The sequence below is a fragment of the Marmota marmota genome, unplaced genomic scaffold, assembly GCF_001458135.2.
Source record: "Marmota marmota marmota unplaced genomic scaffold, marMar, whole genome shotgun sequence".
Classification (NCBI taxonomy): domain Eukaryota; kingdom Metazoa; phylum Chordata; class Mammalia; order Rodentia; family Sciuridae; genus Marmota; species Marmota marmota.
In genome coordinates, this window is record NW_026008473.1 from 17,836 (window position 1) to 33,484 (window position 15,649).

Below are 15,649 nucleotides of genomic sequence, written 5' to 3' on the forward strand. Positions count from 1 at the left end.
TGTAAACCAGCTTTACTATTTTTTTTTTCCAGTGCTGGGGATAAAACCCAGGATCTCTGGCATACTAGGCAAGTGCTCTACCACTGAGCTACATCCCATCCCTTTGCTGTTCTTAAACATTACTGATACTGTACTTCACCCCTAGATTAATTCAAATAGTAAACTTGCTTAACTTAAGCCCCACAGTTTAAAATTAAGCATTAGGAAAATAATAGCTAAGTATTTTTTTCTCATTTTCTCGCCAGAGTGATGGAGAATGTCACTACAGTGGATGATTTTCTTTTACTCAGCCTGACCAGTGTTCAGGAGCTGCAGCCAGTCTTCTTTGTGATGTTCTTAATTATTTACCTGATCAACTTGGTTGGAAATGGAGCGATATTAATGATTGTGATTTTGTAACCCAAACTTCACTCCCCTATGTATTTCTTTTTGGGAAACCTTTCTTGTCTGGATATTTGTTATTCTTCGGTGACACTGCCCAAGGTGCTTATGAACCTGCTCTCCACTCGCAGGGCCATATCTTTCCTAGGCTGTATCACTCAGCTACACTTCTTCCACTTTCTGGGAAGTACTGAGGCCATCTTGCTGGCACTGATGGCCTTTGACCGTTTTGTGGCCATCTGCAACCCACTTCGCTACACTGTCATCATGAACCCACAGCTGTGTGTCCTGTTGGCAGCTGTGACCTGATTCATTAGCTTCTTCAATGCTCTGATGCATTCTGTCATGACTGCACGCCTGGAATTTTGCCATTCTCTGAAACTCAACCACTTGTTCTGTGATGTGAAACCCCTCCTGGAACTGGCCTGCAGTAACACAGAACTCAACCAGTGGATTCTTTCTATTTTCACAGGGAGTGTATCCATGGGAGCTTTCTTCCTCACTCTCCTCTCCTACTTCTACATCATTGACTTCCTTGTGTTGAAGAACAGGTCCTGCAGGATACTCCATAAGGCTCTGTCCACTTGTGCCTCCCATTTTATGGTGCTGTGTATCTTTTATGGACCTGTGGGTTTTACATATATTCGTCCTGCTTCAGCCACATCCATGAGTGAGGACCAGACAGTGGCAATCATATACAGTGCAGTCACCCCAGTGCTGAATCCACTGATAAAGAAGTGATGTTGGCTCTGAAGAAAATATTTGGGAGTAAGCTCTTTAAAGATTGTCATTAGCACCTAGGGGACTAATGAGACTTATATCTGTTTTACATTAAGACTTCCATGACTTTACTAAAATAAATGATTGTTTATTTGATTTCTGTTTTTCTCTCAGGAATTTGGAGCATGCATTATATCATGCAATGTAGTAAGTTCAACAAACATAGGAATGAATGAACCAAATTCCACAACTCATAAAAGTTAAATTTCAATGTGGAGGAAGAATATAATAAACATACCCATAAGTACACCTTACCAGGGTAATTAAGACCAATGGAGACTAAAATAAAGTAGGATGAAAAGGAAAAAATGACAGTAGGTACCTGATGTATAATAAAGAACTTGTCTGGTTTTGTCTTTGGTTCCTAGTATAGGGCTTCTAAAACCCTAGGAATTTCCCAAGTGGCAACAGTGTCTTACTTATACATGAACCACCTGGATCATACTTGTTTATCCTCATGTCATGATTTGTCATGGGCCCCAGGTTATCTTAGGATGGGGGCTGACCATGCTTGAGTGTTTACCCGTGTCATTGGAGATTTGGGGCTTTGAATCATGGTAATAGTATCCTGACCTTCAGGAGAGGAGGAGGGAGGTTAAAGATTGAGTTTAGCTATATGGTCAATAATTCAATCAACTATGCCTATGTAAGGAAGCCTAAGTAGATACTTGACACTAAAGTTCAGGCATGCTTCTTGGATGGCAGTATTGTCCATAGTTTTGAACACCAGTGTGCCTGAAGGTTAATGTGCCTTAAGAAGATGGGAGGTGTGTGTTTGGGACCCTCACAGAGCTTACTTGATGTATCTCCACTTTGTGTATTCTTTTCTGTTATAAAACTGTAATCATAAGTATATCACTTTCTTCAGTCCTGTAAGTCACTTGAGCCTGTTCTTAGAGACCTTCAAATTTGTAGCCAGATGTTCATGGGTGAGGATGATCATTTATGATCATGAAACCCACATTTATACCTGGAATGAGAACACTCTTTTAGAGGAATGTGCTATAACCTGTGAAATTTGGTCTAATTTCAAGTAGTTGGTATCAGAAGTCATTAAAGTCTGTCACTCTTCTCTCTTACACAGACACCCTGACACCCAGGTTAGAGGGACCTCCCCCGTATGTGCACATGGGTGTACTCCCCCATATCCATAAACAATCTTAATTCATCTACACTGTTCAACCATATGTGATTCTGATAATATGATGATGCTGGCCCACTGGTATGAGCTGCTTATTGGTGGAGAGAAACACTGTATTCCCTTAGAGATGCGATTAGCAGAAAATTTGTCAGACAAAAATGGATTAAATTATTGAAGCAAGCAGCAAAGTTGGAATGACAATCTGGGAATTTTGACCTACATGGTTTATGCTAATGACAAACTGATTATGGGAAAATTTCTATGCAAACAAGTATGAATATTGACTGCTTGCTCTGTATCAGGAGTGGATGAGCTGAAAGATGTTATTAACTAATTCAATGGAAAAAAATCACAATTTCTTCCTCACTTAGTTTCTAGTCCTGAGCCAGTAATCAGAGTCTGTCAATTGATGTAGATGCAGGGTACTTGTGAAGGAAGACCTGCAGTGCCACAGAAAGAATATATAGTAACAAAATTGTTCCTAGTTTTTGTCCAAAAGAGAGCTTTGTCTGTTTACCTGAATGACTGCACACTTTGGAAAGAGAAATATTCAGATCTTTTAGAAGCTTTGGTTACAAAGCTTTAACCAAGAAGGCAACAGACAGCACAGATTGTTTTTATGGTCCTCTGTTAGACTGGAGAGTGGGTGTTGCTGCATTAAGATCAGGTGATAAAAAGATCACTTTTCTAAGTCCACCTCACAGTGTGTTCACCATTTCCACAGGACACCACTAGCCATTTCTTGGTTTCTGACCATAGAACTGAGTTGCCTATACTTGGTAGTTGTCATGAGTGATTTGGTGAATGCATTATTTTCAGCACTCATTAGTAGGAAGGATCAGAAGTACTTTGTACTTTTTTGAGATGAACAACAGTCCACATTCACAGTCTTGTCTCAAGGCCATATTAATTCTCATATTAAGTCAGAGAATTAATAATCCAATGGGCTATTGGTCATCTGAAAATTGAGTCAAAAACATTACTGGATTACTAAACATTATTGGACCTATTGAGCTGGAAGGGGTGCAAGCTTTCATAGGAAATATGTACTCCACAGGCAGAGGGAACTCTCTTCTAACTGGTGAAGAGTTTCAAAGTGTAGAGTCATCTGGAGAATGTTACACATACTCTTTAATGAAAAAAACAAGTCATCAAATATGGCACCTTCCATAACCTACAGACATTTTTGAGTTCTGGAGGCAGCATAAGTCATATTTAGGAGTACTTTTTTGGCCCATTTATTGGATACTTAGAAGACCATAAACATTGAGTAGAGCCCAGAATAAAAGAGAGATTTTCAGGCAGTCCAGATTCTACACAAGTGACCATATTGCATAGAGTGATAAGATCTAGGAGATTCCACAGTACTAGTATTATCTGTATGGATAAAAATTCCATGTTGTATCCCAGGAAAGACAGCAGGAAGGTTTGATCTTGGTCAGCTGTTGTCTTTCAACTGCCAAGTGCTTCAACTTTAAATGACAAATGGAGTATCTGTGGGGACAAAGAAAGAAGCTATATGTGGGCCCATTTGCATAAGCTATATCTCAGCAAGATAATCTAGGTACTACTCCCAAGTATATGACCTGAAAGCAGAGAGAACAAGCTTAGCTTTAGTTTCTTCCTACAGGGTTTGTGTTAGCACCAATTTCTGATGGCTCAGGGAAGGTCTGATGTGTACTATAACACTTCACAGCAAGGAACTCACCTTTCTATGTAGTCACTGGTGTTATCAATAGATATTATTACTTTGTTCCTGCTACATAGTTGAGAGTATAAGAAGGGATGAAAGTACAAGTGGCCCATGACATTATTACTTATTTTCTCTTGGGTGCTTTGTGCCTCTTGCCTTGCAACTTTAAGTTCAATGAAAGTAGAGGTTCTATCTAAGAATGATAATGTTTCCACCAGCAGATAGAACATGATTTTCACTAACCCCAAAACTATAGATGTTATCTAGTCACTTTTCACTATTCATATAGTGTATCAGCAGACAAAGAGTTACCATAATGATAATTGACTTTAATTGTAGAGGTGATAGAATTACTACTGCATAGTAGGGATCACAGAAGTATACTTGAAATCACGGGACCCAGTGTTGAATCACTTGAATTTCTGGTGTGAGGTTTAAAGCAAGAATGACAAAAACTAGCATCCATAGAATAATAAGGGAAAAATAAATAGTGGTTCAGGTCCTTTGGATTACAAAAATAATAAAATAAGATGAAAGCATTGATAAACAGGAGTGCTGCCATGGTTAAGGGAGTTTAAATTAGTGGTAGAAGAGGGAAATAATAACTATCAGTAATGACCTAAGGTTCATCTGTAGGAGTGAAGGCTGTCTTTCTACCTACATGCTCTTTTCTGTTAGTGATTATTTTCCACTAGAAATTGGTGCCTTATCTATATTCTGAAGAATAAGTGAAGTTAAAATTAGGATCTTAATATGTTTCTGAGTGATTCAAGTGGAGAATATGGCAAATTCTATTAATTCTCTGCCTATATTCTTTCAGAAATTATTATTATTAATAACACCATTTTGCTTTTTTTCTCTTTTACTCTCAATATCCAGTAACTTCATTTTTTTTTATCAGAGGATATACCATGGAAAGCCAGAATCTACACTTCTTTTACATCAAAAGGATGGACATGCCTGAGAATTTATCCTCCATAAGAGATAAGCTTTAAATAGTGAGTGACAATGTGGGATATAAAAGCTTCATTTCCTGATAGGACAACTTAGGAATATGACTCAAACTGTCACTAGAGGGATTTTGTATAATTTTACTTTATACTGGACCCTGTATCAGTCTATTTTATCTTTAGAATCTTTCTAAGTTTTCTCTGAAAACATTTGCTAATATATAACTTTCTAAATTTGAACACAGAATGCATCTTGACGTGGCACCAAGTTGATTATGGTTAGAATGCAGCAGGCGGAAGAAGGTCCAGCTTCATTTCAGGACATGTCTCTATGATTTTTAGTTAAGTCTATTGAGGAATAATTTACATATAATAATATACCCATTTTAAGTGTACAGTTTGATGAAATTTAACAAATATATACTTTGATGTAACTACCACCTCAATCAATATTTAAAATATATTTTTTTAAATACTGTGAAGTTTCCATATGCTTCTTTGCAATCAACCTCCTAACCTACCCCCAACAGAACCTCAGGTGGCCACTAATCTGCTGTCATTATAAATTTGTTTTGCTATTTTACAACAGGAAATTTATATTTGGGTTCTTTCCTTCAGCATGATGCTCTTGAGATTTGTTCATGTTGCTACTTTTATTGATCATTTGCCCTTTCTAAATTTTTATACTTTTATTTTTTTGTTAGAAAAAGATCTAAGGGCAAAATCAGAGAACCCATAAGTAATAATTGCAGGAAGCAGTTGCCATCTAGAGCTAGGCCAAAAAATAAGGGAAAAAGAGACCTGCAATAAAAATGAAGAAACATGGAGGAGAAGCACTGCAGTGCTAATGTGCACAGCCCTACCAGGGACTGAACCCGCCTTGGGTTGCTCCTAAGGAACTTGGAAGAGGTCCCTGTTGTGATGAGGGCAGCAACAGAAAAATGTAATTAAATTGCTTTCAATCTACTTTTGTCCTCAGAACTTCACTGGTTATTCCTATTAGAAAATGTTTATGCAAAATCAAATGGCAAATAATGAAGTTTTCAGAACTCAATCCTAAGTATCACACAACATAGAGAAATGTAGCTCTAGAGCACAGAGACTATAGTTAATCAATCATCACAGACTCTTATATTTCACAGGTACAGGTGTTACCTGACATACTACTGCACCCTGGGAGAAGAGGCTAGGCTCCATTGCATTCATCTACAAACATTTGTAGTCAAATTGGTAGGAAAACAGGTTTTATTCAAAGTTGTCTTTGAAGGAAAATAGAAGAAATATTTTTAATGTTGTTGTTGTTTCAATTTTTCATTTTAGGAATTTTGGGGGGTGAGGAAAGCTTTTGAAAGAGAAGAGGTGGCAAAGTGAGATGAAAGGTAGGAAGTGTACATATGCAGATTTAGTTAGTGTGTATTAGGCAGGATAGGACAGGGAGAAATCTCTGTTATTAGCTTCCTTCCAGTCCCCCAGGCCATGATTCAGCCTGTTTAGCTTTCACTTTCAATATGAGGAAGAGACCCTCAATTTTAGAGAGGCCCTTAATTTCAGTCTGTTTCACAAGTAAAGAATAAAGCGTACAGAATTGATCTGCAATTCATTAACACTTCTACTCAGAACCACAACCACTTTGGCTCTTTTATCTTTGGCAAAATTAAGATACATTGACAAGATTAATTTTGAGCAGATTAAAAAAAATTGCAATCTTTCTAGGAATAAGAAAACTTGAAATATTGGTGAGTAAGCAGTGTCTACCACAGTCCTCCCTGAGCTGAAGTGTTTCTCTAATTCTTTGTCAAACTAGGAAAGCAATCCATGCTATTCAAGCCACTTTGAAAACAGGCTTCATATCTTCTTATGGAAGGGAAACCAATAGAAAAACAACAACAAAGAAATGATAAGGAAGAGATTAGAGATTTTGATGCTGTTGGAGAATCCAAGGAGCTCTGGATTCTTGGTTTGGATCACACTCTCAATTATTTTTTAAAAATTATTTTCTATAGATATAAGATGATATTAAATATGAAAAACTATATAAAACATGTCTAGTTGAGCAAAGCAATACACCTCTAAAAAGCAAACAGAATAAGGTAGAAGAGTGAGCACTGACAGGTTCTGGATGGTCTTTAGTGGGCATGTTAGTAAAGATACTGCATCTATTGTTTAATAGCTAGCTGGAGCTATGCAAGAAGTGGGTATGGCTGGAATCCAGGATGCCATAAAAAGCCACTGAAGACATCTATTGAAGTGGATACTTAGTGAACACAATGAGCAGGGGATTACAAATATTCGGGGATCTTTTGTCCTACATATTTGATCTCCTTCCATAGCAAGGGGGACATGGTCTTGGATTATCCTGAGATTGAAGGCTTAGGATTATCTTCAGTATAGTAAACATTTTAGTACCATTTTGTATGTAACTTATGTTTTTAGGCAGTATTTAGTAATGAATAATGGAATAAAAAACAGTAACATAGCAGGGTCATGTTTTTTTTTTTTTTTAATTCTCTTTAAGACCAATGAATAATCAAGTAAATTGTAGAAAAACAACAGGTGTACTAACCCTGGAAATAAACAGGTAGAAACAAGGCCAATTAAAAATATGTCAAGAAGAAAAGGTCTGTGGGGATAATTCTACTGAGATCATTGTAAAATAAGGATTTATAGCTATGAGTTTCTTAACGTATGCCAGAAGGGAAATTTCATTAGTAGCACAGGGGCACTAAAATAAAGTTTGCCTGGTGGTCAACCCCAGCACTCACGTTAACTTAGGTTGGACTTGTGGATGAAGTCCCCCTGAATGAGATGGTGTTGGAATAGCTTTCAGTCTCAGCTAGCAGCTATGAGCATCTCAGAAGTGCTTGAAATATCCACCTTCCTTCAGGCCTGACAGGAGCACCTGCAGGATGGGGTGAAACCACATTCTCAGCACTTGTGTTTAGCATTGCCAAACTTCCCGGTCAGGAAACTGAGAGTCAGGGCCTTCAGGGCATAAAACCTCTGACTCAGGAAGGGCTAAAGACCCTTCCAGATTGCTTTCTGCCATGACAGCAATATTTAGAGTTTCCTCACAGTGTGGTTATGTTAGGCAGAAGATGATTGGATTACGGATATTGTCTTGCTTATGTATGATTGACAGGCATGCCCTATTCGGACCCTATAACAGTTGTGTGCATTCCAAAATAAAAAGAGCTACTGGACATTGACCTGAGGCTTGTCTCCAGCCAGTTCTCTCACCAGCTCCGGGAGTCTATGTGTTGATTATGCATGTCTACCCCTTGCGGCAAGGTAGCCAAGTGACCATTGACCACAAAGAGACTCAGGAACACGTTCAGGATGGTCATCATAACAGTAATTGAAAGGACAAAAACAACCCTGCTCAACATGAAGGAGGAGTTAAGTGTCAGGATGGTGATGATTACAGAAGGTAGACCCCTATTTTCCTGGGAAACATCAAACAGTAATAAATTTGGAAGAAGCATTATGTTTCCTCCACCTGGATACAATTCACTCTCACTTGTGAGTGTTTTTGTTGTTGCCTGAACTTACTTCACTTAAAATAAAATTCTCTTGCTTGGCTTTTTGTGTCTGACTTTACATTTTCTTTTGTTGGAACACAAGAGATGAGACTTGAAGCTTCTTGTCCCCATTTACTCATGACAATTTTGTGTACCTTAAATATATAAATACAATATTTAAAAAAAACAATTGGGTTTGGGATTGGATTCTATTAATAACTACCTGCATAATCTCAGATAAGCTCCTTGTTTTCTGGACTTTTTTATTTTTTAAATAAATGGGGAGAATCCTTTCTCACAAGATTTCTGGAAATACTAACATAAAGGTATTTTATAAAATACAAAGTGCTCTGCATTGTTCATAAATATTTTTGTTAAAATTGTGACAAAATTTTATTAAAATATTATTAAGGTTTATGTGATGTCTGAGTCTCTTAATTCTTTCACAAAAGACTATGACAAGGACAAAATTTAGTCAAGCTCTTTTTTAGATTCTAACAAGGATAGACTTTACTCCAGTTCCCTGTAATACATTTCTCATTTCTGCCTGACAAATCATCATGATAGGGTTTACTGTTCATATTTCTAACACCATTCTGTTCATGACCACTTAAGTAGTCTCTGAGAAGAGAGGATTTCCCTACAACTCTTATATTCTGAGCCTGAGTCCTCAATGGAATTGCCTTTAATGTTATTATTGTCAATCTCACCTTTTGCTACATGTACCTCAAAACCTTTCCAGCCTTAACCCTCTACCCTGTTTCAAAGCTATTCCACAATTGTAGCTGTTTGCTATGGCAATACCCCACTCTTGGCACCCATTTCCTTCTCAGTTCATTTGTGTTTCTATAACAAAATCTTTGAGACTGGGTAATTGAAAACAAATGCATTTTTTTTCCTTCTTCTGTTTTGGAAGGATGGGAAGTCCAAGATCAAGAAACTGGAAAGTTTGATGTGGATGAGGGCTGCCCTCTGCTTGCAAAATGTCACTCCAGAGGAGACAAATGTGTGTCATCACATGGCAGAAAATTGGAAGGGCAAAAGGTATTAGGACTTCAGCCACTAAGGTCATTCACGAGGACTCCACCCTCATTACTTTATTAACCCCCCAAAAGACAACATCTCTTAATACTATAACATTGGGTCTTAGGTTTTAATGTGAATTTTGAGGTGGGGGGACATATATTCAATCCATAGCATATGATAATATAAAATAGATACTATTTGTGCTTATTATATTAGTGTCAGTACTAATATAATAGACCATTCTCAACTAAATATGATATTATTTTGTTAAATTTACAGTAGTGAAATGTCAGGGGCCACCCTGCACAGGAGCTAAGCACCACCCCCATCAGCCTTGAGTGATGAAGGTATTGAACTGGCAGCACAAGCCACAAGCTGTGTGAGAAGCAAGTGGGCCTTACCTTTGCTGGGCAAGGAAATGCTTCATCTCTGGGTTTGGGTGTTGCCCAGTGGGACTGGACAACCCCCTTTTCTGCCTTATTTGCATGGAATATTCTATGGAATGTCTTTCCCTAATACAAAGAGGGCTTCCAGGTGTGCTCACTCTCTTGTTCTCTTGCCTTCCTACATAGAAGAGGACCCCTGAGGTCGCAAAGCCTTCCCAGTTCCACTTAGTGAAAAAGGTACTTCCGTGTCACTGTGGTCTTTTCGTGTCTGCCCAAACCATGCAGAGTGATCCTGATTCATTGCTGCTCAGGCTGTGAGTCATAGTGAAAAATGAGAAATTGGAAATATTAAGCATTTATCTTAACGTTATCTTGTCAGTGAGGATGGGCTGGGATTACAAACCTCAACATTCTGATTATAAATGCTGCTCTCCAAGCTTTAACTTTAAATCTGGAGATTCTACAGGAGATAAAGGAATTTGTTTAATTCTGAAGGCACTTAAAAGACATGTTCACAGCAGCCATAGACCACAGCAGAGAACAATTGCATTAAATGCTTTTGTTTCCTAAAATATTAGTGCACTGTGATGCACTGACAGTGGTCATGGATTTTGTGGGAGACCCAGAGCCTAGCAGAGTCTGTGCAAGTAGTTACATTGGAAACTGTCTATTGGGGAGTGGATCATTGTAGTACATTATGGCACATGGCATGGGACCTCATTAAGAAAGTAAGTAGGCAACTGTGTATTAGACAATTATGTGCTACAAGTTAAATGGGTCCACATTTTCATCCACAAGGCTGTAATACTTAACTGTTTTCATTGTTGGGATTATTTCCTTTGAAGAGATCACTAATGCTGCAACCCACACCAAATTTCTTATTAAAATAATTCCCAGAAGTTATAACTTTTCTAAAAATTCCTTGATGTAATTAACAAAACTCTGGCAATTAAAAAAAGACTCTGCCTCTGCAAGGCAGGATAGATAACAAGCAGCTTTTAAAGAATTGTTCATAATAAGATGTCCCAGTGGGAAGCAAGCTCATGACTTACAGAGGATTCCCATGTTTAACAATGATAGAGTTAACAGTTGAAAAGGAAAATAGGGTTTTCAAAACCCTCCTAGGGGTATATTTTGTCTCAGAACATAAAAGCTCCATATCAAGCTGCAATCATTATAGCACACATTGACTTCTTTATAATTTATACATTGAGTTTGATCTGTCCTGTCAGATTATTCCCACCCCTTCCTCATACTGGGGATTAAGCCCAGAGGCACTTTTTCACTAAGCTACATCCCAGTCCTTTGCCCATTTATTTTTTAAAATTTTAATAGGGAATCTTGCTGAATTGCTTAGGATGTTACTAAATTGTTGAGGCTGGCCTTGAACTTCTGATCCTCCTGCCTCAGTCTCCTGAGTTGCTGGGATTCCAAGTGGATGCCACTGTGGCTGGCTCAAATTATTCTTGTATTGATAAAAAGTCCTATTAGGAAACAGCCTCTTTGTTCCATTGCTTAATTGGGCTAGAGAATAAATTCTATGCATGGAAGTAAACCCATTCATCTCTAGTCAACTGGTTGTTGATAAAGCTGATAAGAGCATGTGCTAGAGGGTAGTTTTTCAATAAATGGTTCTGGGAAAACTGTATCTTCAAATGAAGAAAATGAAATTATATCCCTCTGTCTTACCTGGTACAATAATCAACTCAAAGTTGATTAAATATTTAAATATAAGACATGAAACTACAAGAAGAACACATAGGAATGTTGAAAATCTTTTGGATATAATCTGAAAGCCACAGGAAACAAAAGTGAAAATAAGCAAATGGGATTATTAAATGGAAAATGTTTCTGCATGGCAAAGAAAACAACACAGTGAAGAGACAACCTATAGAATGGGAGAAATGTTTGCAAACTATATATTTGACAAAGAGTTGATATGCAAAATATGTAAGGAATTCCAAAAATTCAATAGCAATATTTAAAAAGATTAAAAAATAAGAAATAGACTTAAATAGACATTTCTCAAAATATACACAAATGTCCAACAGGCATATGAAATGTCCAACAGGCATATGAAGTATTCAGCATTACTAGTCATCAGGGAAACACAAATCAACACCACAATGAGACATCATCTCACCTTCTCACCTGGGTAAGAATAACCATTATCAATCAACTAAAGATAATAGGCCCTCTCGAGAATATGGGAAAAAGGGAATCTGTTCACGTTGTTGGTGAGAATGTAAATTATTACATCCATTATGAAAGAGTGTTGAAATTTCTTCATCAAAGTAAAAATAGATCAACCATAAAAGCCAGGAATCCAACTCCTTGTATATTTCCAAGAGAAATAAATCTATCTGCACTCCCATGTTCATTTCAACACTATTATAAAAATGGAAATAACCAGTGTCTATCAACTCATGAATGGATGAAGTGGTACCTATAAACATCAGAATACTATTCAACTATACAAAAAGATGAAGTCTTGCCATATGCAACATGGATGGAATTAGAAAAGGGAAATGAGCCAGGTATAGAAAGACAGGTACCTCCTGATCTTACTCATGTGTGCAATCTAAAAAGTTGAACTTACAGAAGTTAACAATAGAATGGTGATTGTCAGAATCTGGGAGGGTATCGGGAGGTAGAGATGAACAAAGTTTATGAATCAGTACTAAATTAAACAGGAGCAAGATGTTCTGGTGTACTATCACATAGTAGGATGTGTATGGATAATAATTATATGCTGTGAATTTCAAAAAGCTAGAAGAAAATACTTGGAAAGTTTTCACTAAAGAAATAATAGGGTTCGAGAAGAGAGATTCTCTTTAGCTTGAGAAAACTATATGGATGTTGTAAATTTATGCATCCATAATTACAAAAGTGTCAGACTAACTTTTTGATTTTTAAGTGCTTAGGTTAATAAAAAACTACTTTTAGTCACCATGGAAAATGATGGAGAAAGAGATTAGAAGGTTAGAGTACTTACTCCAATTACTTTTAAGGTTTGCTAAAGTGATGGAAATTAAATCATATTTTAATGTTGTTTTAATTTAAATAATTTTGATATTAGGAAGGTGGCTATACACTCATTTATTAGTCAACTGTTTTTTTTGTGAATTTTTTCTTTGTCAACTTTTCCAGTTTTGTTTTCCTATTTATGCTTTATGAAAGTTCTTCGCAATTTTTGGTAACCCATTATTATCATGGTTTTTGAAAAATACAGTCTTGTAAACTTCACCTTTTAACAGTGGTTATTGTCTTATTAATATGCCTTTGAATTTATTTGTAGCAAATGTTAATCTGTGTGATCAATTTGTTCTATGTTTATATTCTGTTTCTCTTCATACCTGTAAATTTAATATGTTTTATCATTCTGTTCTTTTTTCATCTCTATAAATTTTGCATTCTGCTTTCTTCTTTCACCTTTTAGCCTGAAATTATGATTTGCACCTTTTATCAGTATAAAGACTTTAAAACACTTTAGCAGTGTAGAAACTCAATTTGTTTCATATGCTATAAAATGTGTCTTCCTTTTTAGCACCAACACATTTTAATAATATTTTATACAAATTTTATTTAAAATTTTCAGTCATTGACTATGTTTTTTTATATTTATCTATTCTTAAAACTCATAATTTCCCCCTTTTCTTCCAATTAAACTATATTCACAATCTCTTTTAAGTGAGGGTTTACTGGTTTCAAGTCTTATGATTTATATTTTGTTTGAAGATATACCAATTATATTTTTTTATTTATGAATCTTTTGGTCTTTGGGCATGGGTGGATATTTACTCTCCCTGACTTCTGTTTCCTGTTGTTGCCAATGATCTCAACTGCCCTACTGTATAATCTGATGCTCCTTTGAAGGGGCTCTATCTTTCATCCTGCTCTTAATACTCTTTTCTGCTTCTGTTGTCTTTCTCTGTTTCATGTTTCTCAGGTCAAATCATGCAAATACTATATGCCCCAAGGCTTCAGTTTAAACTTGTCATGGTTTTGGTTTTCAAAATTTCTCTAGGTGATGATCCACATTGCATCCAATAGTTATTAAATTTCCAAGGCTAAGGCTGTGTCCTTTCTTTCAAATCCTTGTTTTATTTCTCTTTTAGTGAGCAACATAAAGCTCTGCACAACAATTACTTAAACTTTGGAAAAAAATCCCTAAAATAATACAAAAAATAAAAAAAATCAATTCTTTTGGAGAAAGAAAAAATAGACAAAACAAGGTCTCCAAGACGAGATTCTCAAGACATTTATGCCTGGGACACCACTTGTGAGAGTCAGAGGGTAATCAGCTTATTTATTTTGTTGTCAGACCATGAACAAAGCCAAGTCTTGTGTCATTTATTTTTACACTTAACTGTGTGAAGTTCATAACAAGGCTTTGAGCAACTAAAAATCTCTATTAATTCTATTCAAAGAGACAATCAAAGCCTTATAACCTGATTCTTAAAATTACTTAAGTACAAAAATATCTATATATTGCAAGATATGTAAAAAGAAGAGAGTATTTGGATTTCTTTTTCATTCTTTAAGTCTGGGAAGTTTTCTAGTATTATTTCATTGAATAGATTGCTCATTCCATTGGTTTGGACATCTATAACCTCTTGTATCCCAATAACTCTTAGGTTTGGTTTCTTTATGTTATCCCATAATTCTTGGATGTTCTGCTCATGATTTCTTAACGTTTTTGCTGAGCTATCTATGTTCTTTTCAAGTTGAAAAACTTTGTCTTCGTTGTCTGAAGTTCTATCTTCTAAGTGTTCTACTCTGCTGGTAATACTCTCATTTGAGTTTTTAATTTGGTTTATTGTTTCCTGCATTTCCAGGATTTCTGTTTGTTTTTTTATATCCTCTATCTCCCTATAGAGTTGATCTTTTGCTTCTTGGATTTGTTTATGTTATTCATTGTCAAAGTGATCTTTCATTGTCTTAATTTGCTGTATAATGTCTTCCTTGAGACTCCAGATCATCTGAAGCATGTATATCCTGAACTCTTTGTCTGACATTCCATCAGCTGCAGATATTACCTCATATAATGTTGAATTGACCTGTATTGTTTGTGGTCCTTTCTTTCCTTGTCTTTTCATACTGCTCATGATTTTTTCTAGCTTTGTGAAACTGTTGTGTTAATGTTTTTCGCCTTATATATTTGTATTGTTCTTGTATAGCTCTAAAATCTCTCTTTTGTAGAGAAAAACAATGTTTACAGTTTCCAATATCAACAGTACATTATCTAAGCACAAGTTTTCATTATTAATACATTTACAGTTAGATTCTAAGTCTATAGATATTTGTTTTAATTATTACTTAAGAATATATTCATTAGTTTCATAAAAGGCATACCATATCTGGTGGCATATAGAAAACTTAATTTCAGAAGAAGGATGTTATACTTAGAGGGAAAGGAGTGAGGGTATGAGGTTAAAGTAACTTAGCACCTTTGGAGAACTCTAACCAATAGACTGGTTATTTATGGAAGAATGTATAGACTCAACCTCCTATCTGTATTTAGATAGTTACCCTATGTACAGATAGCAAATTTAGGAGATTAAAGTGGGATAGAGAGAATATGAATGTAAAAAAGAAAAAAAAATAACAAGGAATAAAATATAAATAACAGAAGGGAAAGGAAAGTAAGATAGAATTAAAGAAAAAAAATGGGGGGAAGGTGGGGTATATGCAATTCCTCTATATTATATTACTTGGTAATTCGGTTGTTCATGCACAGTTCTTGGTTTCACATATGTTGAAGTTGTGGAAGA

The 15,649-nt window shown here is 36.1% G+C and overlaps 1 pseudogene; it reads left to right on the forward strand.

Annotated features, from left to right (window-relative positions):
• The first annotated feature begins 249 nt into the window (after positions 1 to 249).
• On the forward strand, positions 250 to 1,175 carry LOC107133790 (annotated as a pseudogene).
• The last annotated feature ends 14,474 nt before the right edge of the window (positions 1,176 to 15,649 follow it).